This window comes from Balaenoptera musculus, chromosome 18 (assembly GCF_009873245.2).
Source record: "Balaenoptera musculus isolate JJ_BM4_2016_0621 chromosome 18, mBalMus1.pri.v3, whole genome shotgun sequence".
NCBI lineage: Eukaryota > Metazoa > Chordata > Mammalia > Artiodactyla > Balaenopteridae > Balaenoptera > Balaenoptera musculus.
The window spans coordinates 3,083,148-3,107,360 of record NC_045802.1 but is presented as its reverse complement, the minus strand read 5'-3'; the positions used below and the strand labels follow the sequence as shown (position 1 = coordinate 3,107,360).

Here is a 24,213-nt window from a genome sequence, read left to right as displayed (position 1 = left end):
TTGGATGAGGCCCACCCACATTATGGAGGGTCATGTCATCTGCTTGACTCAAAGTCTCCTGATTTAACTGTTCATCATATTTTTAAAAAGTGCCTTCACAGCAACATCTAGACTAGTGTTTGACCAAATAACTGATACCATGGCCCAGCCAAGCGAACACGTGACATTAACCATCACTGCCGCCAAGTGGGGAGAGATGGATGTGACAGTTTACCTGTGTGGACGATAAAAAGTTCTCTTTCCTCCACCTGCTCACATGATGTGGAGTTAATTTCAAAGTAAAAGTGGAAAATTAGAAAGCTGGGGAGTAACCACAGGAAAATTCGATGCCTCACCAGTGATTAGAAACGAGAAGTGGGACTAAGGACAGGAGGGGAGGACACGTCAAGGATATGCCAAGGTCACGTCCTGTGGGTGCAGGGGCTGAAAGTAGCCTTTAGACAGGGAAGGGTGTGCGAGGTGGAAGAGCAGGGGCAACGGCCCAGCGAAGGTGATGCCCCGGTGCCCCAGAGCCCCAGACCTGCACACAGACGGAAGCTCAACAACGCGCCCTGACTTAAGGCTCCAGCAGAAATGATTTTCGGTTGGCATCAGGGTCTGAGTCAGGCCTCTGTGCCCAGCCCCCTCGCTAGAGAGAAGTTACCTTTCAGGATTTTGCAGCCTTAAATTTCAGGAAGTGAAAGCAAAGCACAGTAGTTGAGTGGGCACATTAATTTTCTGCATGGAAAACACAGGTTTTAGAGAGAAGGGCTCCACGGGGCAATTTGTTTGAAATGGGCAACAGGACTATTGGAAAAAATCCATCAAATGGAGAGAAAAAGAAAGCAATTCCAAGAGATAGGGTAGGAAATCATAGTGCCTTTGGCTTTTGTGCGTCCTGGGGAAGTTCTAATTGGCTAATTTATCAAGAAAGCGATTCCATTTCCACAAAGTCACACTTCGTCTGCTGTTCAGTTAAAAGGGCCTTGGTGTGGGTCAGATGGGTAGGAGCGGGTTTGTGCAAACGGGGCAGAATCAACAAAGAGCTTTTTATTAATCCTTTTCCTTCGGGAGGCCCTTCCAGCAGACGCTGAGCTCTACATTGTGACACTTTGGCAGCAAACTCCTTTTTTCAAAGCAGCGTCACCTGTGCTGTCACTGGTCACAGGCTCCCAGGCTTTCAGACCCATGAATTCCTTCACTGTCCCAAGAAAGGGGAGAGTGCCAGACCTCTTTTTCTGACGCCTCAGGGTGTGCGGGGGCCATTACCAGAGGCCACTGAGCTCGCTGTGGCCCCCGAGGGTCCGGTGGCTGCCTTTCTGAGTGGCCCCAGCTGGCTCTGGTTCTCAGCCAGCTGTGCTGCCCAGTGTCCCTGCAGCCTCCTCCTACAGAGTCTGACAGAGGCCTGGAGAACAGCCGCCCCTCTCCTCCCCCTGCGCTTACTTCTAGTCGATATAATTTTTTTTTTAAACAAATTTATTTATTTATTTATTTTATTTTTGGCTGTGTTGGGTCTTCGTTTCTGTGCGAGGGCTTTCTCCAGTTGCGGCGAGCGGGGGCCACTCTTCATCGCGGTGCGCGGGCCTCTCACTATCGCGGCCTCTCTTGTTGCGGAGCACAGGCTCCAGACGCGCAGGCTCAGTAGTTGTGGCTCACGGGCCCAGTTGCTCCGCGGCGTGTGGGATCTTCCCAGACCAGGGCTCGAACCCGTGTCCCCTGCATTGGCAGGCAGACTCTCAACCACTGCGCCACCAGGGAAGCCCTAGTCGATATAATTTGATGTAATTTGATGTACGTCATCCAAGTAGTGAAAGTATACTCCGGGTTAAATGGTGATCTCCGAATTTTCAAATCGACGGCCTCTTGTCGGTACTCCTGGATTCTCTGCAACCATGGCCTGTCGATCGGCCTCCTCGAAGCTCTGCTTGGTGGCCGCGCACCTGCCCGCCTGGCTCTGCCCCGCCCCCGCTCCCCAGCGCGCTGAGGGCACGTCCTTCAGCATGTGGGGCCCTGGGGCCCTCCTCCCGCTCAGCTCCAGCCGTTCACTCACTCCGCACATCCCGGGACACCGGGGGCTCTTCTGAGTCAGGAACCAGTTCTGTGCACGTCTTCTGTGGCGGCAGAGCCCAGCCACCAGCTCTCAGAGGGCCGTGTCCCCTGCCTCGGGCTCCAGGGGACAGAGTTGGTCTGCCCACTCCCGGGGCCTGGTGGGGTGGCCGGGGTGGCGGGGAGCGCGGAGGATGTGTCTGGGGAGGAGAGGCGCGGGAGGCGGGTCTCGGCGGAGTTTGAGAGGCCGCGGAGGCCTCCGTGCGGGGGGGACAGCGCAGACCTGCGAGCCGCGGGCGGACTGAGGTGCAGGGCGTCCGCACGGGGCCGGATGAGACAGTCCTGTTCCGCCTGCTGCTTTCTGAACACCCGGCTCGGGGCCTCGCACGTCCCGGGAGTTCCTTACGGTTTGTGAAAGTCGGTGTGAGTCAGGGCGGGTGTGAACCATGAGGGCCCGAGAACCAGGCTGCGGAGGTTGACTTTCGACCCGGGAAGGGACGTGAGCGTGGCAGGTGCCGGCTGTGACTGGGGACACACTTCAGGACCTTTCCCTGAGGACATGGCATTGAGTGCGGAATGGATGGAGAGCAGGAAAATGATCACAGCTCTTGGTGAGAAGTAGCGCAGCCCGAGGCTGGGGGCGTGGGTGTGGACGTGGACACAGGACCTGGGGGTGCGGGCGGGAGACCGGTGAGGACATGGCGGGGGGAACGTGGGGTGTTCTCCAGCCATGGGTGTGGACAGCGGGGAGAACGGGCAGTGTTAGCAGGGGACGCTGGAGGTTTCCTTGTCTCGGGGGCTGCTGAGAAGAGGCCGTGGGTCCTGGTGGAGACGCCCCTGGTTCTTAGGAGAGTTCCTCCCCGAGCAGGGAAGGGGGCGCGGTGAGTGGCCCCTCGGGCGCACGGAGCTGGAGAAACCCCCGTGTGGAACAGAGGGCAGCTGATGAGGAGGTGAATAGACGGGAGCAGCGCCAGGTAGAGCAGCGGCCGGGGCGTGCCAGGAGCCTGGGGAAGAGCGGGGGTCACGGTGTCCCAGGCTGCGGGGCAGTCGGGGGGGAGGTGGGGAGGGCGCCTTTGGTTTGGTGCCGGGCAGTAGTAGCACGTCGGCAGTAGTATAGCAAGAGAGGTTTCCGAACGCAGCGAGGCAGCGGCAGGAGTAAACGGGCAGCAGTTCCCCCCCCACGGACAGTCCTCTGTCGAGGGCTCCGCACGCACATGAGTGCTGGGTGATGGAGCTACAGCGACGGGCAGGGCTCATGTAGCCTGGTCCCTCGTAGCGTTTCCGAGCAGCGAGGTGAGATGAGTCAGCAGGGAACGGGGATCCACTGAGAGAAGTCCGGACGGGAGGGGTCCTGAGGACCGTAGGGACACAGGAGAGGGGCGGGAATTGGAGAAGAGAGTGTGGGAGCCTCAGCTGTGCGAGCGTCTTGTCCATCTTCCCACCTACAGGCCCTCGTTTTAGGCCCTGACGGCGCCTCATGGGTCTCCACTGCCTCTGGTTACGTGGGCTCTGGCAGCTTCCCCCGAACATGGAGAGGGTCCTCGAAGAACAGATTCTAGAGTGGTGAGACCCCAGTTGTACATGGAGCTGAAATGCACATTATGTCGGGTGAGTGCCCGTAGACGCGGTGGTTTAAATGTGCATTTCTAGGTGTCCTGAACTTTTGTCATTCAGAACAGGATTTTTTTTAAAAAAAAAGAAAGGAAAGCTCATGTAGCTAACATCACGCTGAGATTTCTCTTTCCCTTCTGGCCTGCAAGAGCAGGGCAGGACCTGGAGAGGAGAGTCCGGGCCCGTTGCTGGAGGAGGAGCAGCCCTGCGAGAGTCGGGACGTGGCCGGCGGGGGGGACGCGGCTATTGATACGGCGGTAGTTGGTTCCTGTGGACATCTGAGTCGTTCACAGACTGTGGCGTTGGATCACTGATTTTTCATCCAACCTCCCCCTCACATGACTTTTGAAAAGACAGTTACTTCACGTCTTCTTAACCTGTGGCCGTTTTCGAACTGTGGTCCTTTGATGACTGCATCGGTGATACTCAGACTGAGTTGGTCACTGTGCTGAGTTGGGTTTCTTCCGTGGCCGAATCACTTGTTTGCTGTTTAAAAATTCTACCTGCTTAAGGTATGTGGAGTCTTGACTTCACCGGCTGGGCGTGAGTCAATGATTTCGTCTGTACTGTCCAAGGACAGCTGCAAGATGTTTGCCTGTTGGAGCAGGAGATAAACCAGTGCACCTTGTAAGGGTGAATTATGGCTAAATTTGTGGGAAGAGGGCAGTGTAGCTTTCTGAAAGTTTCCCCATCCCCTCCCTCCAGCGCCAGCCTCTGGCAACCACTGGTCTGCTTTCAGTCTCCATGGACTTGCCTGTTCTTGACATTTCATAGAAATGGGATCACATAGTATATGGGCTGTTGAGACTGGCTTCTTTCACTTAGGATAATATTTTCAGTGTTCATCCATATGTAGTATGTATTAGTGCTTCTTCTTGTGGCCAAATAGTATTCAGATCTACGGGTACATTATATTTGGTTTATTCGTGCATCATTGGGTGGATGTGTGGTTTGTTTCCACTTTTTTAACTCTTAGGAATAATGTTGCTATAAACATTCATGCGCAAGTCTTTGTGTAGACATGTTTGCCATTCTCTTGGGTAGATACCTTAGGAGTGGAATTGCTGGGTCGTATGATAACTTTGTAGTTCATATTTTTTGAGGAACTGCCCAACTGCTTTCTAAAGTGGTTGCACCGTTTTACATCCCCATCTGCAGTGTAAGAGGGCTCTGATTTCTCCAACATCTTTGTCAACACTTGTTATTGTCGAGAACAATACAGTATTCTAGCAAACTCCTAATTATTCAGGCACTGATTATCTGTGAGGTGGGTTTTCTAGGATTTTGGTTTCTCTTTCTTTCTTTGTCTTCCAAGCAACTGACCTGTTGGTTTCACTTCAACAATATCTAGTTTCACTTCCCTGGGGATAGGAGGGAATGTGGGAGATGTTAAACTGGTTAATGTAGGTACATATTAACACCTGTTAATAAGTTGGCCAGAAAGGTTTAAGGAGAAAGGCTGACTGTGTTAGCTTACATGATATTTTGGATTAATGGCAAGTAGCTCTCTGTAGGACGGGGGCTGTGTCCTGAGGTACTGTGATAATTTGTAAATTTTGTGTCTTCTTTAATGCAAGTATTGAAAATTAATTATTTTCCATATTATCTGAAAGACCACTGTATAGGGGAAACTGCAACTTAATTTTATCGCCTCTGTTTGCATTTGAATTTAATTTCTTGGTGCCAAGAAATTCAACTAAAGTGGCGGTACTTAATTTCATGCAGAGTTTTCAAGACACCTTAAGGGGTCTGGGGTAATATTTCCAAGAGCTTCCTGTGTTACTCAAATGTGGTGAGGGGGTGTCATGTTCAGTACCTCTCCGGTGTTTTCTGTGAAGCCCCCGTAACGATGGTGAGCAGGAAGACACGCTCGCTCCAGCGGGGTGAAGGCTTGGCGTCAAGAGGTCCTTCGCCAGCGAACGTCACTGTGAGCTGTCAACTCCAGTCTTTAACAGTCGCGGAGTTTACATTCTGTCTCATGATGGGCACAGAATAGATAACTGACATTTATCTTACTATAAAACCAAGTCTTAAAAAACAAAAGATCAGGGACTTCCCTGGTGGCGTAGTGGTTAAGAATCTGCCTGCCAATGCAGGGGACACAGGTTCGAGCCCTGGTCCGGGAAGATCCCACATGCCGCGGAGCAACTAAGCCCATGCGCCACAACTACTGAGCCTGCGCTCTAGAGCCCGCGAGCCACAACTACTGAAGCCCATGCACCACAACTACTGAAGCCCGCCCGCCTAGAGCCCATGCTCTACAACAAGAGAAGCCACCGCAATGAGAAGCCCGTGCACCGCAACGAAGAGTAGCCCCCGCTCGCTGCAACTAGAGAAAGCCCGCACGCAGCAACGAAAACCCAACACAGCCAAAAATAAATAAATAAAATAAATAAATTTATTTTTAAAAAAAATCAAATAGGGCTTCCCTGGTGGCGCAGTGGTTGAGAGTCTGCCTGCCAATGCAGGGGACACGGGTTCGAGCCCTGGTCTGGGAAGATCCCACATGCCGCGGAGCAACTGGGCCCGTGAGCCACAACTACTGAGCCTGCGCGTCTGGAGCCTCTGCTCCGCAACAAGAGAGGCCGCGACAGTGAGAGGTCCGCGCACCGCGATGAAGAGTGGCCCCCGCTTGCCGCAACTGGAGAAAGCCCTCACACAGAAACGAAGACCCAACACAGTCATAACTAAATAAATCAATAAATCCAAAGTTAAAAAAAAAAAAAAAAAAAATCAAATAAAAATAGCTGCACCTTTCCACAGCACACTAAAAAATGCTCCAGTTTACATAGAACACATTTTTACTCCATGCCATTCATTTATTTAATAAATGTTTATTGGTCCCTGAACTAGGGATAAAAAAGTATAGAGATGTTATCCCTAATTTTTTTTCGTGAAGGATTTCTTTTTTTTAATCTGGATTTTTTTTATATTGATGTATAGTTGATTTACATTGTTGTGTTAGCTTCAGGTATACAGCAAAGTGGTTCAGTTATATATATATATATATATGTGTGTGTGTGTGTGTGTGTGTGTGTGTATGTATGTATATATTCTTTTTCAGATTCTTTTCCCTTATAGGTTATTACAAAATACATACTGAATATAGTTCTCTGTACTATACAGTAGGTTTTTGCTAGTTATCTATTTTATATATAGTAGTGTGTATATGTTAGTCCTAAAAGATCCTACGAGGTACTTGAGGAAACATCATTAAGACCTGATAGAAGAAATCAAGTCAACATGAAATGAAAAGACGCAGGGGTGCTGTGGAGGAGATTTGGGGGCCGGGGGCTTAAATATTCGTGGCTAAGTCATTGAAGATGACAGTTTACAGCTGAAAGGACCTGAGTTTGTGTTCCAAGTTCTCATGCTTGCTCTGTGACTTCTGTCAAGTGACCTGCTCTTTCTAAGCATCCCTTTGCTTCCCCCAAGGGATCAGGCATGGTTAAGTTCTTATTGGAAATTTCTGGAACCGGGACCATGCTGAGAGGCAGTGTGATGTGGAGAAGAGAGAAGAGGCAGGCTGCTCTCCTATCAGTGCCCAGCTCGGGCCTCCTGCTGGGAGCCCTGGACCCCCTGTGAGTCCCAGGGCCCACTGTCCTCTGGGGGAAATGAAGGTAATTAGAGCTGCGTGTGGAGCAGAAACAAGAGTGACCAGACTGCACGGATCCTGCATCCGTGGGGGCATCCGATGTGGAATCGGGAGGGTGAGCAGAGCAGAGGGATGTTTGTTTCCAGAAGCTCTAGAAGCTAAGTAGGTCCATGTACCATACTGCAATATAATATCAATAATAATAGCATAGAAAAATAAGAGATAACAAAGATAGCAAGCACTTAGAGGGTAGAAAATCATAAAGAGGAGATGGGGATTTTGAGAATCATCACTCGGGGTTATGGCTTTTAGAGTCAAGTAAAGATGGCAGCTCTTTTTTTTTTTTTTTTTAATTCTTATTTATTTATTTATTTATTTATTATTTATGGCTGTGTTGGGTCTTCGTTTCTGTGCAAGGGTTTTCTCTAGTTGCGGCGAGCGGGGGCCACTCTTCATCGCGGTGTGCGGGCCTCTCACTATCGCGGCCTCTCTTGTTGCGGAGCACAGGCTCCAGACGCACAGGCTCAGCAGTTGTGGCTCACGGGCCCAGTTGCTCCGCGGCATGTGGGATCTTCCCAGACCAGGGCTCGAACCCGTGTCCCCTGCATTGGCAGGCGGATTCTCAACCACTGCGCCACCAGGGAAGCCCGATGGCAGCTCATTTTTAAAACAATTCTGGTTTCCTCTTTGCCTGTTTGTTCAAACACACGGATCGTCTGTTACAATGTCTGGCAGTTAATGTTCAGTAAATGTTATTTGCTATCTAAAGAAATCGGCAGATCAGTAGGAAGCAGCATATTTTAAGAGACAACAATAGGCATTATTTCTAAATTAAACTAGAGTACTGGATTATCTAGAAACAGAGAACCAATTTGAGGAGAAAGAGTCCAGGTTGAAATAAGCAACCAGCTGCCTGTGTAGGTGGGCAGGGATCAGATATATTGGAAAAGTGGAACTTGGTTATTTAGAAATCTTAACTTTGTGATAAAACTTTCTGTTGTTTTTGTTTTTATTATAACTGCTACAAAATCTACAATATTTGTATTATAAAACAGTTAAGAGTATATGATAACAGTGACAAAAACTGTGACATAACACAGACTCAGTAGAAGATTATAAGGATGAAAAGAGTAATGGGACAGTGGTGATTGACTATAGATTAAATGTATCAAGGTACAATTTTCGAAGTGTTAAAACGTGACTAGCCCACAGATCCATTGTGAGCTTGTGTGAAAGACATCTAGCTGGTGAGTGAGGGCAGGGGCTTGGGGTGCCGAGGATCAGAGCATTAGACCGTCTGGCAGGAAAGGCTGAAAGGTTTGCTAAGTTGGAGACAAAACCAGTTAATGCCTTACAGGCAGTAAAACCGTGACCTTTGTGGTTATCTTTTTTGCATGGCAGAAATAATTTGCATCTCTACTGGCCACAGATAATCTGCAAATTAATCTGTAACTTACCAGATCAGCACAAAATAGCACGTCAAAATAAGGCACATTCTCCTAGAGAATGAAATGGCCTTTGGGTGGTCCTGTTGGACCCTCTCTGGTGTGAAAGGTGCCACCCTTTGCTGGGTTTCCATTTCTGGGCGTTTAAAATGTGTATAAGGATTAGAGAGGGACCATTAATATCACTGAAATTACCAGGATGCCTGGGACTCAGCGTGCACGGGGTGTCCTGGGGGCAGGTCTTTGTCCCTGGCTCAAGCCGCCCAGTGACATGGATTCAGTTTCCTGGAAGCAGAGCCCTTGTTCTTCCAGCTCCTCCCCTCCCCCACCCCATCCTCTCCTCTTCACTTGTTTTGTTTCTAAACTGACTGTACTCAGCGTCAGGTCCTCACAGCATCCCTGCCCCCCGTACAGGCAGGGACTCAGGAATAAAGCAGCAGGCCTATTTCAGAGACAGACGGCTTTGCTGGATGTTCCAGAAACAAGAAAAAAATGGCTAGTGGTCTCTCAAACCCTTTGTCATGAAATCCTTTAGACTCAGTAACAACGTTGCAGGCGTCTCCCACCAGGGCCTGGATACGTGTGGTTCGATGCCCGGTTAAGTCTGCTGAAGTGTGGCCTGGGGTCACCGTGGAAGCATCGTGCTGCCTCATTCTTGGGGCAGCTCAGTTCACGCCAGTTTCCTAAGTTAAGTCTTGCGGGAACTTAAAACTGGACGTCTGGCTCAGCAAGTGAGCAGCTGCATTTGTTCCAGTCTCTTCTCCATGTCCTTGCTCTGCAAAGCCCGGAGCTGTGTGGCCTGTCCCACCTGTGGTCACGAGGATGTGGACGCTGGGAGGTGACTGGGGCTCCGCAGAGTCAGAGGAGCTTTAACCAAGTGATGACCCGAGGGCGTCCGCGGTGGGCGGTGCCCTCCCCAAAGGGCCCTGTCTGCTGTTTATGGAAGGATTGTATTTTTAGGAGATGTAGTATGTATTTTCAGGATCACCAAACCGTAAAGGTGGAGGAAACCTCAGAGGTGATGGATCCAGCCCCCTGGCCCTCTGCGGTCTGTGGCCGCTGGGCCGTCCTGGGGGCTAGACGCATGTTCCTGATTCCTTGATTGTTCGTAAATTCTTTGTCCCAGAAGGAAAGCAACCATATTCTATGCACTGATTCTCCCAGAGGGTGCACATGTGAGTAAACCTGTACTCCTTCCCTAGGAAAATCCCTAAAATTTGTGTTAAAAGCTGAGCATCCCAGGATCCTCCTACTGTTTGTGAAAGGACGTGGGTACCAGGTCATTGTCCAAACCGATCTGCAGTGTGTCTGTTCTTTTAAGACGTGGTGCTTAGAACTGGATGTATTATCCCAGGTTAACTGGCCAGGGTACGGGTTAGGGGAGGGCTGGGAAAGACCGTTGCCTCTTTGATCGAGCTCGGCTCCTATCCTGTGCGTGGAGTTGAATGTACTGGAATTTCTGAGAGTCGCGTGACAATGTCGGATCACAGTGGCCACCCGGCTTTCTACATCTTTGGGTTCTTTGTGTCAAGTAGTCCCATCTTAGCCACATATAGGTAATTTTTAAACCTAATTTTTTTAAACCGTGAATAGTTATGATGGTAAGCAACACCATTAATAATAATAATATAGGAGTTTTATCAGACAGAAAGAGTAGCATGATGGTTACTAGCCTAGCACCGGAGTCAGACTGTCTATGGGTTCAAATCCTATCTCCTTTGTTTATTACTATATGACCTTGAGATAATTCAGTGGGATTGTGCCTGTAAGGTACTTCCCAGGGCTCCTGGCACATGGTCAGTGATCTGAATGGGAGCGGTTATTCTCTTTGCCCAACTCCTCTGAGCTCTTCAACAGGCATTTTGCTATTTAACCCAACTCCAACTTGAAGAATACCATTATTTTCCCCCTTTTTCCAGATGGGGGAACTATGTCACTTGTTCAGGGCTATATGGCTGCTGAATCTGCAGTAGGAATTTGAACATGGGTCTGTCTGATGCCAAGTGATTGGTACAGCTACTTAGTCCTATTAGATATGTTATTTTTATTAGTATTTGCTGACTCATCCTTCTAACACTGGTATATCTTCTAAAAGACAACTTCATTAAATATTTAATTTATACAAAGAATATTTGTAACATGTATAAGTTTAACAACCCCTCCTGAGAGGTAACCATCACTCTGAATTTTGGGCTTATCACTCCTTAACTTTGCATTATTGGTTTTCCACATAGATAAATATTCCTCAGTAATACTTTATTCTTTATAATTTCCTAGTTGAATAAGCATAACGTTTGAGATGTGACTATAAGGCAGTTGTTTTTCCTGCTCCCCATGGGGCCTGTGAATTAATTCTGTGCTTCTTTCCTTCCCTGACCTCCACGAAAACCCAGGTAGGTCCCCTGACTCTCCCTGTCACTTGTGGGTCATAAGAATCTCACAGTCACTTCCAGTTTACACAAACTACTCACTTCTGCAATAAAATGCTCGGTTTCGTGTAATAATCCAATTTTAACCTTGTGATAAAGTCGAGGCTCTTGACCTGGCACCTCCCTGCCCCCCTCCACCCAGAATAGGGCAGGCACCCCAACCCTTGTTCTTCCGTGTGAACTTTAAAATCAGCAGGTTGGGGTGACACACGCAGAGTCTGGACGTTGATGGAGGTGTTCTTGAGTCTTGGTGATGTAATGGTGCTGGTTCTCCCTTTACAAGACCTTGGTCAGGTGAGCACGATCACTGACTCAAGGGGCAGGTTTCTGGGCACTTACCTGGATGAGCGGGGACCCTCTGTGTTGTGCACAAAGCTCTCAAGCAGGAAAGGTCTGTGTCACTGGCTTGACCGTCCCACTTACTAAGCAGCTCTTTGTTTCTTTATGTTTTAAATTTATACCCTTTTTTAGAGTAGTTTTAGGTTTACAGAAGAATTGATCAGCAAGTACAGTGTTCTCAAACACCCCTCTGCCTGACATACGGTTTCCCCCTGCTGGTAACATCTCACATCGGCCTGGCACAGTTGTTCCAATCCGCAAGCTGACACACCTTGTCATCACCAGGGTCCGTGGTTTACATTAGGGTTCACCCCCGGGGTTGTCCATTCTGAGTCTGCACAAGTGCATAGTGACAGGTAGCCGCCATGACAGCGTCACACAGAGTGGCTTCACTGTCTGAAAAATCCTCTGTGCTCCGCCTGTTCCTCCCTCCCTCCCCTTAACCCCTGGGAACCACTGATCTGTTCATTGTCTCCATGGCTGTGCCTTTTCCAGAATGTCATATAGTTGGAACTATCCAGTATGTGGCTTTTTTGGATTGGCTTCTTTCACTTAGCTTTATGCTTTGAGGGTTTCTCCATGTTTTTTTTTAAATGGCTGGTAGCTCAGCTCTTTTTAGCACTGAATACTATTCTGTCATCTGGATGCACCATAGTTCATTTCTCTAGTCACCCCCTGAAGGTCATCTTGATTGTTTCCAAGTTTTGGCGACTGTGAATAAAACTGCTATAAACATGTCAGCTATTTCGATTTGTTCTCTTGGGTAAAAATGAGACATTGGACAAAACTCTTTATCGCTTCCAACCCTCAGAAATCCCGTCTGTGAAGACGGCTGAGAACTAGGAACAGGACCAGGAGGGTGGGAGACATTGTGGTCCCCAAGAGGAGGAGACGCGGGAGGGGAAGGAGGAGGAAGACGGGCTGGACGGAGCCGAGAGCGTGAGGATGGGGGTGAAGTCTTTCAAAATGGAAAACAAAACCCAGAGCAGCAGACAGTGGAGGTGGAGGAGCTCTGGGGACTGCTCGGTTTACGGGACTAGTTTTCAGCCTGTAACTGATGTCACGCGTGGAGCTGACCAGCAGGGCCTGGGACGTGGGCAGACGTGGTGAATGTTCCTGCTTAGCGGGGCGGGGGCTGAGGGTGGTGTCACATCAGCTGAAACGCAGCAGCCCCGCCATCCGGGCCCTGGCACCCACGCGGGCAGCCCCTCTCGATGCCCAGGGAGATGGTCCCTCCTGCGTGCACGCCCGGAGGGCCCGCCGGCCCGGGAGCCTGGCTTTCAGAGGAGAAGCGTTGGCTCACACCCAGTTTTGAGAGCTCCTGGTCGCTTTGCTGTGAGGGTCTCTCTCGTGGCTTATTCGCTGCTGGTCACAGGAAGGTCACAGGAAGGGAGGTCGCTCTCCTGTGTAATTTAGGAAGTCCAAACAGGCAAACACTGAGCAATCAAAATCTTCGTTTTAAAGTCCCTAAAAAGAGTGATGCAAGAACCATCAGGAGAGAAGGCCTTTCCTGAGGTCGTTGGTGATGAGGACGGAAACCTTGTGACTCTTCTGAGTTGGGGACTTGGGAAGTTACTGTGGCTCTTTTGACCGAAATTCATGCTCTGGATACTTAGAGTAAATACATGCTTTGCCTTGAATTATGTGTCTAAATCCTCTTCAGAATGTTTATTAGACTATTCCCGAGGCCATTATGCTTAATATCGTCAATTTTGTGCTTTTAACAGCTTTACTGATATAATCTACCTACCATAAAATTCACTCACTGCAATTGTATGATTCAGTTATTTTTAGCAAGTTTTACAGAGCTGTGCAACAACCATCATCCCCAGAAGGACCCTCGTGGCCATTTTAGTCACTGCTTGTTTCCTCCCCAGCCCCCAGCTACAGCCCTCGACTTGCTGGGTAGAGTCACCCTTCCGGGACACCTCAGTGTCGCCAGAACCCAACAGCATGCCATCTCTGTGCTGACTTCCTTCACTTTGCCCTTTAAGGCTTCATTTAGCTTTTGAAGTCTGTCCATATTGTAGTAACATTTATTTTTATACAATTACAATAAGTAACTCTATATAATACTTGACTCCTATATTCTTTGCTACATCTGAGTGTATTCTTCCTTTTAAAAGATAATCACTTTGCTGTGTGTTTGCAAGTTTGTTTCTTAATTCTTCGAGGATTCAGTTTCAGAAGGACATGAATAATTGCACTGTGGAGAAGAGTTTGATCTTCCTTTGATGGGGACCCCAAGCCCTCTTTCGGTTGTAAAGCTGCACAGTCACCCTAAATAGGTGGCCAACAGCCGTAAATATTTTGCCCATGATCATAAAGGGGTGCTGGTCCCACAGGGAACAGCACGTTCTTGAGACCAGCCTGGGACAAGTGTCTCTTCTGCACCCGAGCGGACGGGGCACCCGGCCAGCAAGCTCGTACAGCCCAGTCCTGGGCCGGGGGGGACCCAGCCAGCACGGTCCATAGACCCCCCAGCACTGGCCTCCATCAGAGACCTAATAAGTTCCTGTATTTTAGCTTCACCAGTACTTTGAGGTACAATATTAGAATGCTCCTGTGACTTTGTGTGTATGTGCAAATTGGGGAAGAAAGTTAAAATTGGGATTTAATACCTGAAGGGAGTAGGAGGAAGGATCTCGCAAGGTAACAGACAACAGAGCTGCTATTCCTGTCAGAAGACACAGGTGGGGACACTGACAGCTCTCATTAGACCGGTTTTGTCTTCTGTTCTGCGTCTCCACGTACATCTCTAATGACTGGAGGTCAGAAATTTTCACTGCGCAAAGGTAACAAAGCCCCCCACCGGAGATGAGAACAGTGGAGGGAACTCCACCAGTTTTGTGCGCTAAAGCATCCCCGAGCTTGTCCACTGTGGCCGTAGAGTGGCTGAGAAGGGAACAGTAAACCCTCACTTATTTAGGAGTTAGTAAACGGCCCCTGGAATCGTGCACGGGTTTATTCTGTGAGGACTTCCGAAGAGCACCCGTTTGGAGTTGGCTCTTTGCAGAGGACGCTTCTGGGCAGGATGTAGATTGGTGCCTGGCCATCCTCACCCCTCAGCAGGAAAGGAAGCCATGCCAACATTGCGGCTTTTTCCATCTTTTTCTCAGTTCATCACAGAGACGCGAGCTTCGTTTCACTGTCTGTTCTGGTGACGAGTCAGGTGTCAGATTCAGCAAAGGGCAGACCTCCCTGGCCCTTTGCGTGGTTTCCCTGAATTCCGTTGTCAAGGATGGGCCATGGGTCCCTGTGTGGGTCTCCGAGTGTGACCAGCGGGTGACAGTCATGTGTGTGTTGGAAGAGCCTGATCTCAGTAACGTGGGGCCTTCCCTTCACTCCAGGGCCAGTTCCTAAAGGCGAGAATTGGGATACGGAATTTTTTGCAGCTTAAATTCAGTGGCCCCCTCCAAGTTTCAGACTTATTTCTCATTTTTCTTGGTAGAGAGGTGGGAAGAGAAGCCAGAAAGATTTTTTTGGATGTTACAGTGCCCAGTTACTTCAGGAGAAGGACCTGGCAGCCTCTCCCACAGGGTAAGGTTGCTTTGAAGGCATCCAGACTCAGTGTTTACAAGGAGGCCCTGAATGTTTCATCAGATAGTTACTGAGCTGCTGATAGCTGCCAGCGACTCCCTGTCCACATGGACGCTAAGGGCGATGAGGACAGGCCCGTCCTCAAGGACACATGCACGTTCCTAAGCGAGCCACTCCCAGAGTCGGTCATGAAGGCCCCGTCGGGGGAGGTGCCGTCCAGGCTCATCTCTGCTGCGAGCAGGTTCAACCCTGGTCCAGAGGGTCCCAAACTTCCTTAGTCCATGTGTCCCGGTTTCTCAGAAAGTCTCTTAAGCAGCCCCTCGGCCAAAAGAAACACCTAAATATTCCATTTATTAAGTCGTTTTTAAGTAGCCATCCAGAGAAGGCTGTTTCTAAGTGTAGAGAGAGAAGAAAATTAGAAATTTCAGAAATTCGTCTGCTTGGTTTAGTTTGAAGGCAAGCAGAAGTCTCAACATGAATACACACTTTTTGTTGAAGATTGGATATAGGGGGTTTTTTAACCTAAAGTTTTACAAAATTATGTGGAAAACACAGTATTCCCAGAAAATAGGAATCTCTGATGATGTTTTTCTTGTTTTCTGGACAAGATTATAATCTCCTGCAGAACAGGCCTGTGTGGACCTTGGCGTCAGTACCGGTGAGCTCTCAGCACACACGCAGGGACCCGTTAGGACAGCGATAGACACAGTGAGAAGTGTCCCAACCCTAACCGAGGGGATCAAGAGCTATCCTTAGGGCCAAGGCAGACTTAGGAATTCAGCTTGAAAATGCAGTGTGATCGCCAAAACATCAACAGTAATTGTCGTAAAGGCCCCCATTCCCGTTTCTCTGTTAAAACCCAGTTATGTTCTCAGTTGTCTCCAGAGGACAGGGGCTTTGACTTCATTTAATTTCTAATCTTAGAAGATTAGTTGAAACTCAGTTGTCACACTTAAGGCGTGGGGCGAGGGAATGAAAGACGGTTCTTGCCAAGGGCAAGTCAGCAGAGTAAAATGCAGACCTTTGTCAGGTGCTCCCACCTTCCATCAGCTTCAGTTCTGGCACTGATGTCACTTCTGAAGGAGCCCGTCCAGGTGTCATAACGATGCAGACTTCATTACGATTGCTTGTTTAATCATGTGTCTCCCCAGTGGATAGAGGTCTGGGGTGGCTGAAACGGTGTCTGCTGTTCCCCGCTCTCCTCCCCTGTCTGTCCCGACACCAGTCAGACAGGAGGCGTCAGGGGAACCTCCTGGAACGATGGAAGGAACGGATGATGCCTCACATGAGGTTCTTTCTTGTTACCAGATGAAGTTTCAAAACAAGCCGCAGGAAGCCCATTTAAATGGAAGCCATCCGTGCTTCTGCACTCAGGTGATGCCATTACCTGCACGTGGCCCTGAGCTGCTTGTGTCACCGCCCGGAAGCAGTGAGGACAGATTTCTGCCAAAGCACAGCTTCTTGCATCAGAGCGTTCGGTCTAGGAGGGATGACGGGGACTGCTGTATCATTACAGTTCTGAAATGATTGTTAGCAAAGAAATGAACCAGCAGACTTCGGCAGGGTGTTTTTTTTGCAGGGGACGTGTGAGGCCGGAGGAGGCCAAGGACAACCCACCTGTTCCCAGTACCGCAGAGGGGCTTTCCCATCCTTCGTCTACTTCTGCTACCATACGAGCCCCTAAGCCAAAGAAATCAGGTTCATCTTTTTATTAATTCCTATTATGAATTGAGTATAATACACTAATAATTAACGATAATTAATATAGCGAGCACATTCCTTACTATTGGTAACATAGTTTATTTACATTAGGAATTAAGGGGGGTTGAGCAGATGATAGAATCTTACAAGAAAATGTGTTTTAAATTCTGAACGATTGACTTCTACATTGACATTCAGAATACCACGTGTCCAGATTGGAGCTGTCAGTTACTTACAAGTCATAGTCAGGGTTGAAAGGAGTCCTGAAGCATATATTATCCATCTGTAGGGAGAAAAGATAGAACTAGTTTAAAAATGAAATAATGGCATTTCCCCCACATCCACGTTTAGACATCCCTTCTCTGGTCCTTCACTGCGGTCTGGCAGTGACCTTTGACCGGGCAGGCTGGCTGGAGGGCGGAGGAGGTGCTCTGATCTTGGATCACAAAGCAGTGACCTGTGCAGGTGGGGCCTTTTCTGCACCCCCATGGACCCCATGAGAGATGCTACTTTTGCCTCAGTCCAGATTCGCCTCTAAGAGGCTTACATCCATTGAATTTCCAACAGAGAAGTATTGCATTTCTTTCTGATCTATAAATTTGATGTAGAATTCCATTTCCTGTTTACCTTTTTCACATTAACCTATAACGATAAAATGTATGCTCTACAGGGAGAGGTGTCCTGTTATGAGCGTGACTGATATTCCAATGAAAATATTCTGTTTGGGATGCATTTGCTTCTCCTGACAACCTGTGAGGTGCTCTCAGGTGTGTTGGGGTCCTGTTACCCCAGCCCGGGGACCCCCTAACTCTCTGAGGCTGGTCTCACTGAGGAATGCGCCTGGCCTTGTCTGTGGTCGCTGGGTCCTTTGCAGCGGCTCTTGGGGGCGGGGCGGGGAGCAGACCTGTGTCCTTTCTTGGTCGCCTGGGGCTCACCTTCCCCAAGCCTCCTGGAAAGTCACCCCACCTTGCTCATCTCCCGCCTTCCTCCACTCTCCTTTTTTTAGGTTCAAGATAGTTCCGTCTTTGTTATTCTTTAGTTTTTTTTTAGCACCTAAACTGGTTTTGAACTTTTCACGAAAGACAGAATATAATGCTCGTTTCATGTCAGGTCCTCTGAGCGTCTGACATATTTAGAACCTTATTAAGCTTCGTGTCAAGGGAGCTGTGTCAGTGGGGTGTGATGCCGGGGCTTTCCTGAGTCTGACACATGCTCCTGTCTTCCGTTGGGCTTCCGGAAGCTTCTGACACGAGAGCGCCAGAAGCATCCCGTCGGGTGAATGGAGCTGAGGAGCGGGACGGAGCCACCGGGTGGCCGGTCTCCCCACGGGCAGAGCTGGAGGCTGGCTGAGGTTGGGGGTGTGAGCGCCCGCGGGTTAGGCGGACAGGCGGGGGAGGAGGTCAGAGCTGAACCTGGGAGGAGAGGAAGATGCCCGCGGGCTGCGTCTGGGGCAAGATTAGGGGACGGAGCTCTTCGCACGGCCTGTCTCCTGCACTGCTAGGTGGTGGGCTGGTAGAGAGAGTGGGCGCAGGAGGGGCGTCACCCATCGCTGTCCGGGGAGGGCTTGGTGTGCGCAACCCCGGGAGCGGCGCCCTTCCTGTAGCAGGGGCCCGTGGCAAAGGAGCCGAGCGATGGAGCAGGCCACACGATCCCGTGGAAGCTTCTGGCCCAAGTCTCTGTCGTAGAGAGAACGGTAAAAGCCCAAAGAAGCTGCCGAGGAGCTCTCCTGAGTTGCCTGCGGGTCCCTTTCCGAAGGAGAAACGTGACCTGAGAAGTTCGCACTGAGCGAGGGCCTGAGACGCGTGTGGCGTTTTCCTCCGTCAACGTTTCCTCGCCCTGGGGGCCTGGGGGCTGAGCCGCAGGAGAGGGAGGCCGGGGCCCCCTGAGTAGAGGAGGTCTCCTTTGTGCTCGAGCACAGTGTCTGAGGCCCTCAGCGTCCCTTCTTCAAGCCTCAGAGGGGCCGCTGATGTCCCCTGGGGCGGCCTCGTCACAACGGGCCCTCCTGGAACAGAGTGGCCCCAGCGCAGCTCCTGTGGGGCTGGGCCCCCCCGCCCCGCCCCGCTGTGGAGGCATGGTTGCGGGCGCCTGCTCAGGGACAGTGGCCGGTCGCCTCTGCTCCGTTCACCTGGGTACCCGGCGTGCCTCCTGCGGGATGACGTCCGTGAAACAGCAGCCAGACGTCAGCTCCGTGAGAAGAAGACGTTTCAATTCGACAGACAGGGCATTTCAGCAACTGCTTTGCTGCGAACAGTGTGGGGACGCGGGATGCCGACTGAACAGAGCCGGGGAAGGTGTTCCCTGGGCCCCTGTCCGCAGTGACGGCAGGACGTGCTGCTCCCACAGCCCTAAACCGAGACCTGACTGGATGGAAACGGAGTGGAAGGCTGATCTTGTTTCCTCCAAAAGGCAGTGTTATCAGCTGGGGTTCTATGCCCAGAAAGACATTTGATGCAAAAAGACAAGACCAAAAACCTTGAGCGGTAGCGTAAGTTCAGGGAAAACACAACACCGACACATATACCCTTACAGACGGTTTTTCCCAAATGCTGGGGATCAGCTGTGCTGATCGTTGGCGGGGCTTCTGTGCAGCCTGCCGGGTGAGCCCAGTGACGCACAGCCCCAGATTTCTGCTGAACGGCCTCTCGCAAGCAGAAACGTTGCTTCTGCTTCAGTGACCTTCAAAGTGCCTTCAAGATTAGGGCCACCCATCTGGAAAACTTTCTTTACTCTGAACCGTCAGTGCAGGGCAGGCCCCGTTGCTATGGTGACATCCTTTTTGGCACTGGCTGCTGGCACGAGGTAGTCCTCACTGAGAACTTGGGAGGTTACTGCTGCAGACTTACGTGACAGAGATGGGGGCGGGGAGGGGGTGCAGGAACCAAGGCAGGCCATCTGCAGCTCTCTCCTTGGCGTGCCTCTCCTGAAGTCTTCCGAGGCTCTTTCAGCCCCGGGGTTTAGAGTGGGGTGCAGGACGGGGGTTCAGAGGCTGGCACTTTACTGAGCGTTGAGGTCACGGCCAGGAAGCACAGCTCAGGTGCAGACCTACCCTAGCACGCCTGGCTAGACCTGCCCGCCCCTGACTTCAGAGACCAGAGGAAGGTTCTCCTCTCTTTGGCCCAAGGCCTGCCTTTGCAAACCCTCAGAATTGACAAAGCAAACATCCATTCCCTACTGGGAAACCCCATGCTCACCTGCAGGAATGCAGTTTAGCCTAGTAACCCAGATAAGGCCAGCCAGCCAGTCACACCTTGTATAGAATCGACACCCTTCCCAGAGATACAGTGACTCAGTCTTGTCCGAGCTACGGTTTTATGTATACTTGCAGTTTTTAGACACTTAAATGGTTCGGTATTTAAATGAAGGCAGAGCTCTGCTCTTTTGAAGCATCCTCCCCCGTCTTCACCTGGAGAGACCCCGAGCATGCCACATCCATGAGGGAAGGACAGTCTTCCTTTGAGGTGTGGACACGGGGGTCGAAAGGGAGAGGGAGAGGGTTTTGTATTAAGGACCAGGCAGTGGGGAAAGGAACTTCATCCTTGGAACTAGAACCCACCATTGAATCTTAGATACATTTTCCTATGGAAATGTTATAAATTATGGTTAAATTCACTATATTAACAGTTAAATGTAGTTTGATGGACAGAGTCTACGGGGAAATAGATTGCCCATAAGTAACCCTTTAGAATACAACCTGTTCATAAGGTGCGGGTGCTAGAATTTGAGCTCCGGTCAGAGTCTTGACTTCAGCGAGGTTCTGGGAAAGATTTTGGAACGAATAAGAGAAGGAAAGGACCTACCAGGAAGGGAAAGGGGAGAATAAAATGGGCAGGCTCAGCAAACGACAGTGCTGAACATCCTACAATGTACAGACCAGCCTCACAGCCGAGGATGATCTGGCCCTGGATGTGCAAGAGGAGGGGGGTTCCCATCCTTCATTAGTCAGTCACTGGCTGGATGCAGAGTTCAGTAAGACCTGGTCTCTGCCTTCAAAGAACTTTTCAACCTCACCGGAGTTACGTGGAGAGAGCAGAGAGACCAGAGTTGCAGAGCAGCGTGGCCAGTGCTGAAACAGCAGCGCACACAGGAGCCCACAGAGGACGGGCATCTGAGTTGGGGAGGAAGGAGAGAGGCTCCAGGGAAGAGCTGACTTGAGTTGGAGACGGGCGGGGTCCATGTTTATCCATCAGGAAAAGAGAAGCATCTCTAGATACTCCAAAGAGACCCTAACTGAGGGATGATTTTACTCAGCTGAGAAACGAGAGAAGCCAGAAGAGCTCAGACGGACAGTAGCAGGAAGGTGCTGTCTCCCGAGGCTGGAGGGAAAGCGGGGGACAGGTGCCAGTGTCCCTCCCGCACAGGAGCGAGGACCGGCAGGGACCCCAGCAGGAGCGAGAGCCGAGGAGGGGCACAGCAGCTTCTGGACGAGCCCGGCAGCGGCCCAGGCAGAGGGGACGCCCCGTCATCTCCCTTCTTCCCGCACATGGCGTCTCCCGCCGGTGCTTCCCACTGGCCAACCTCACCGGAAGCCACTGGTCAGGGGAGCCTGGGGACCGTGGTTCCCTAACACAGAGAGACAAGAACGGCTGCGAGAGACTCTGAGAGCCAGCAAGGAAATGGCCCAGGGCCTCGCAGTGCGAGGGACGGTGGCTGTAAGTCACTCCGCATCCCTGGAGGGAAAGGTATGGCGTGCTGGGCTGAGATGTGACACCTTCTGAGGTCTGGAGGCAGCCAGCATCCCTAGATGAAGTGACACGTGTCCGTTTGCACTCCGGGAAGGACACTGCGGCTGAATGCGAGGTGAGTTAGACCGCAGGACAGGAGACTTGCAGGGAAGCCTTCCAGGTGGACGCACTGATGGCGGGGGGCCAGGCCAGGACTGTCGAGATGCGCAGTCTGATCTCTTAGGCTAACCGATGAGGTCTGGAGGGAAAGGAAGAGGGCTAGGATGACCCTGGGGTTTGGCCAGTACGTGGCGGCGCCTGGGCTGGAACCCAGTCCCCTGCTGCCCAGCCTGTGCCTTCACCTGTTGTAGCCTGACGAAGGGTCCTGATCTTTACGCTTAGGAGTTGGATGTTCCCTGAGGCCATGTTCTGCCATGCTGTGATTCAAGGCTCTGTGCTTTCACCCCTTTAGCATCCAGATTTCAGTGTTTGCTTCCAGTGTCCCATTTCCTATAATTTACCCGAACATGTAACGAAAACCTCCTTGTTTGTACATTAGCCTGGTATGTATTCCTGAATTTCAAATTCAAGTACAAGTTCTTATTTAAAAATTATTGGTCATGGTTGTTTTCAGAGAATTCTCATTACGAATGAAATGTTCCCTTCTAAAGTTCAAACAATCCAGAATCCAGCTGCTAGACAATGGATTTCACAATATTCCCATCTAAAATTCTTTCTTGTAGTTATGTTCATAAATATCTCTGGCTGAGCTCCCACAATTTACAAGACTTGCTACAAAACCACTGATTGAATTGCAACCCTTGTTAGTGAATAGAGGTCAAAGTATTAGTTCTAAATAATGCAAGTTGGTATGTTACTCGGAAATTCCAGGAAAAGCTTTTTTCCGTGATTTTCAGTTTCATTCCAAGCAGCAGACAACAATCACGTTGTTCACGGAATAGTAAGTCACTGGTCTTTTAAAAAGCATGTTGCCCCAATTAGAAACTCAGATATGCATGTATTTTACTGGATCTGTATCCTAAAACTTGTATAAGCTTTAAGTACATACTTAGACTTTTGAGTGTTGTAAAAATGTGAACATCTTCACATTGGAATAATATGGTGGTGCGTAATGATGAACTGTTAGCCTTGGTACCGTTATTGACAAGGCAGGATAACGGATACAAAATTCACATCCAGATAAACTTAAATAATCTTAGTGTGCAAATCACAGTTCTTACTCTCAAAGAGTTAATGGTCTTGTTCTGAAGGCAGCCACATAAACTTGTTAAAATGACAAATACAGATCAGTATAATATGCTTTTATAAAGCAATTTGGTGAGATGCCTGGAACCCACAGAGTAAGGGGTCTAATTCACTTTAGGGGGATCAGCAAGGAGTTCTCAAAGAGGGTGACAGACACCTGCAGACGGTCTCAGAGTTAGACTAAGGGGAGGTAGGTTTTTCTAAAGCTGTTTTCACCGAGTTTCCACTATTACATCGAGCCATCCTTCTAACTACACTGTTCTCCTTAATGTAGGGTGAACAGTCATCCCGGCTTGCCAAGAACTTTCCTGGTTTCACCCTGAGAGTCCCATATCCTGGAGGACACCCCATCCGTGGGCCAACTGGGCTGGTCACCCGAACTTACTGCCCCCCAATCTCCCTGTACCCATGCCATTTTCCCCCTAGAATGGGCAATCACCTCGTCACCGCCTTGAATTTATCATGGGGCCTACACACATCCAACACAGGCCAACAGAGGCTCATGAATTGATTGGTCGTTTGAGATACACATAATGTTGGCACCTCTTATTTTATAGACGATGCTGAAGCACAGATTACTGAAATGACTTTACTCAAGATTCAGGTGGCAGCTTAGACCTAGACCTGGCCCCTGGTCCTCCACAGATCATTAACCACCCAACAGTAAAGCAACGCTTCCCTGCACCCCTTGAGCCCTTAGGGTCAGCTTAACAGTTGGGTCCTTGGTTATAGAAGGTCTCATAGCGCCCTCTGCTTGTGGTGTCGGTATGTTGTCTTCGTCCAGCCAGACTACAAGGCAGGGATCCTGTCTGCTCTTCTGTGTCCAGGGCAGGTCATAACAAGACTACTATTATTATGTAATGTGCAGTCAGTGGACTTGACTTGCGACTGGACTTGACAGCTGGCACAAACTATCCGCTTCATTTCAAGATTGTGAGAAGCTGCAACAACCCCCATGCCCTGTCCCTCCCAGGGTAGGTGAGGATGGACGGGTGATGCTGGGTGTTGGATTCGTTCTGCAGCTGGTTGTAGGGTTCACATCCACCCTCGGTGCCGGGATGATTTGAGATTTTACTGATATGGTTCATTCAAATACAACCCACAGCTCTTCAGGCCCCTCATTTCTCTGTTTGAACATTAGACTGCAGAGGGCATGTGGGCACCCCATCCATCTTCTGATGAGTGGAACTGGGTAACTGGACATCAGAAAGGCTCCAGGGTCTACATCCGTGTAGCCTTCCTGGTCCTGGATGGAATTAATGCTTTAACCATGACTCTCCCTGGAAATCCCTCCTCAGTGGGCACAAGGTAGGGGCAAATGAAAATGAACCCATCAGAGGATTTGGGGAGAAGAAGCAGATGAGACCTCTTTGCTTGAGGTCAGATTTTTTTTCTGCAAGTGAGAGGAATAAGCCAAATTGGGGCCTGACCTCAGGTCTTTATACAACTTGCTCCTTCTCTTCTGCCTTTAATGTTGCCTTTGGAATAACGGCCTTGACTGGCGTCGTGAGGCCTTCCGGGATTTGACTTAAGTCCGGGTTATGTCATAAGGCACTGAACTTGGAATCATGCCTGTGTTCAAATCCCAGCTCTGCCTCTGT

At 49.9% G+C, this 24,213-nt stretch overlaps 1 protein-coding gene across 8 annotated transcripts in view; it reads left to right on the top strand.

Annotated features, from left to right (window-relative positions):
* SPATA13 (spermatogenesis associated 13) overlaps positions 1-24,213 on the top strand; it is a 216,867-nt gene that overhangs the window by 116,596 nt on the left and 76,058 nt on the right. Inside the window, exon 1 of one of the 8 annotated variants that reach the window (XM_036831298.1) lies at positions 16,584-16,682. The exons of the other annotated variants lie outside the window; for them this stretch is intronic. The gene's annotated coding sequence lies outside the window, so the exon portion shown is untranslated. Of the gene's footprint in view, positions 1-16,583; positions 16,683-24,213 lie in introns of those variants that run through there. 8 annotated transcript variants of the gene reach the window in all.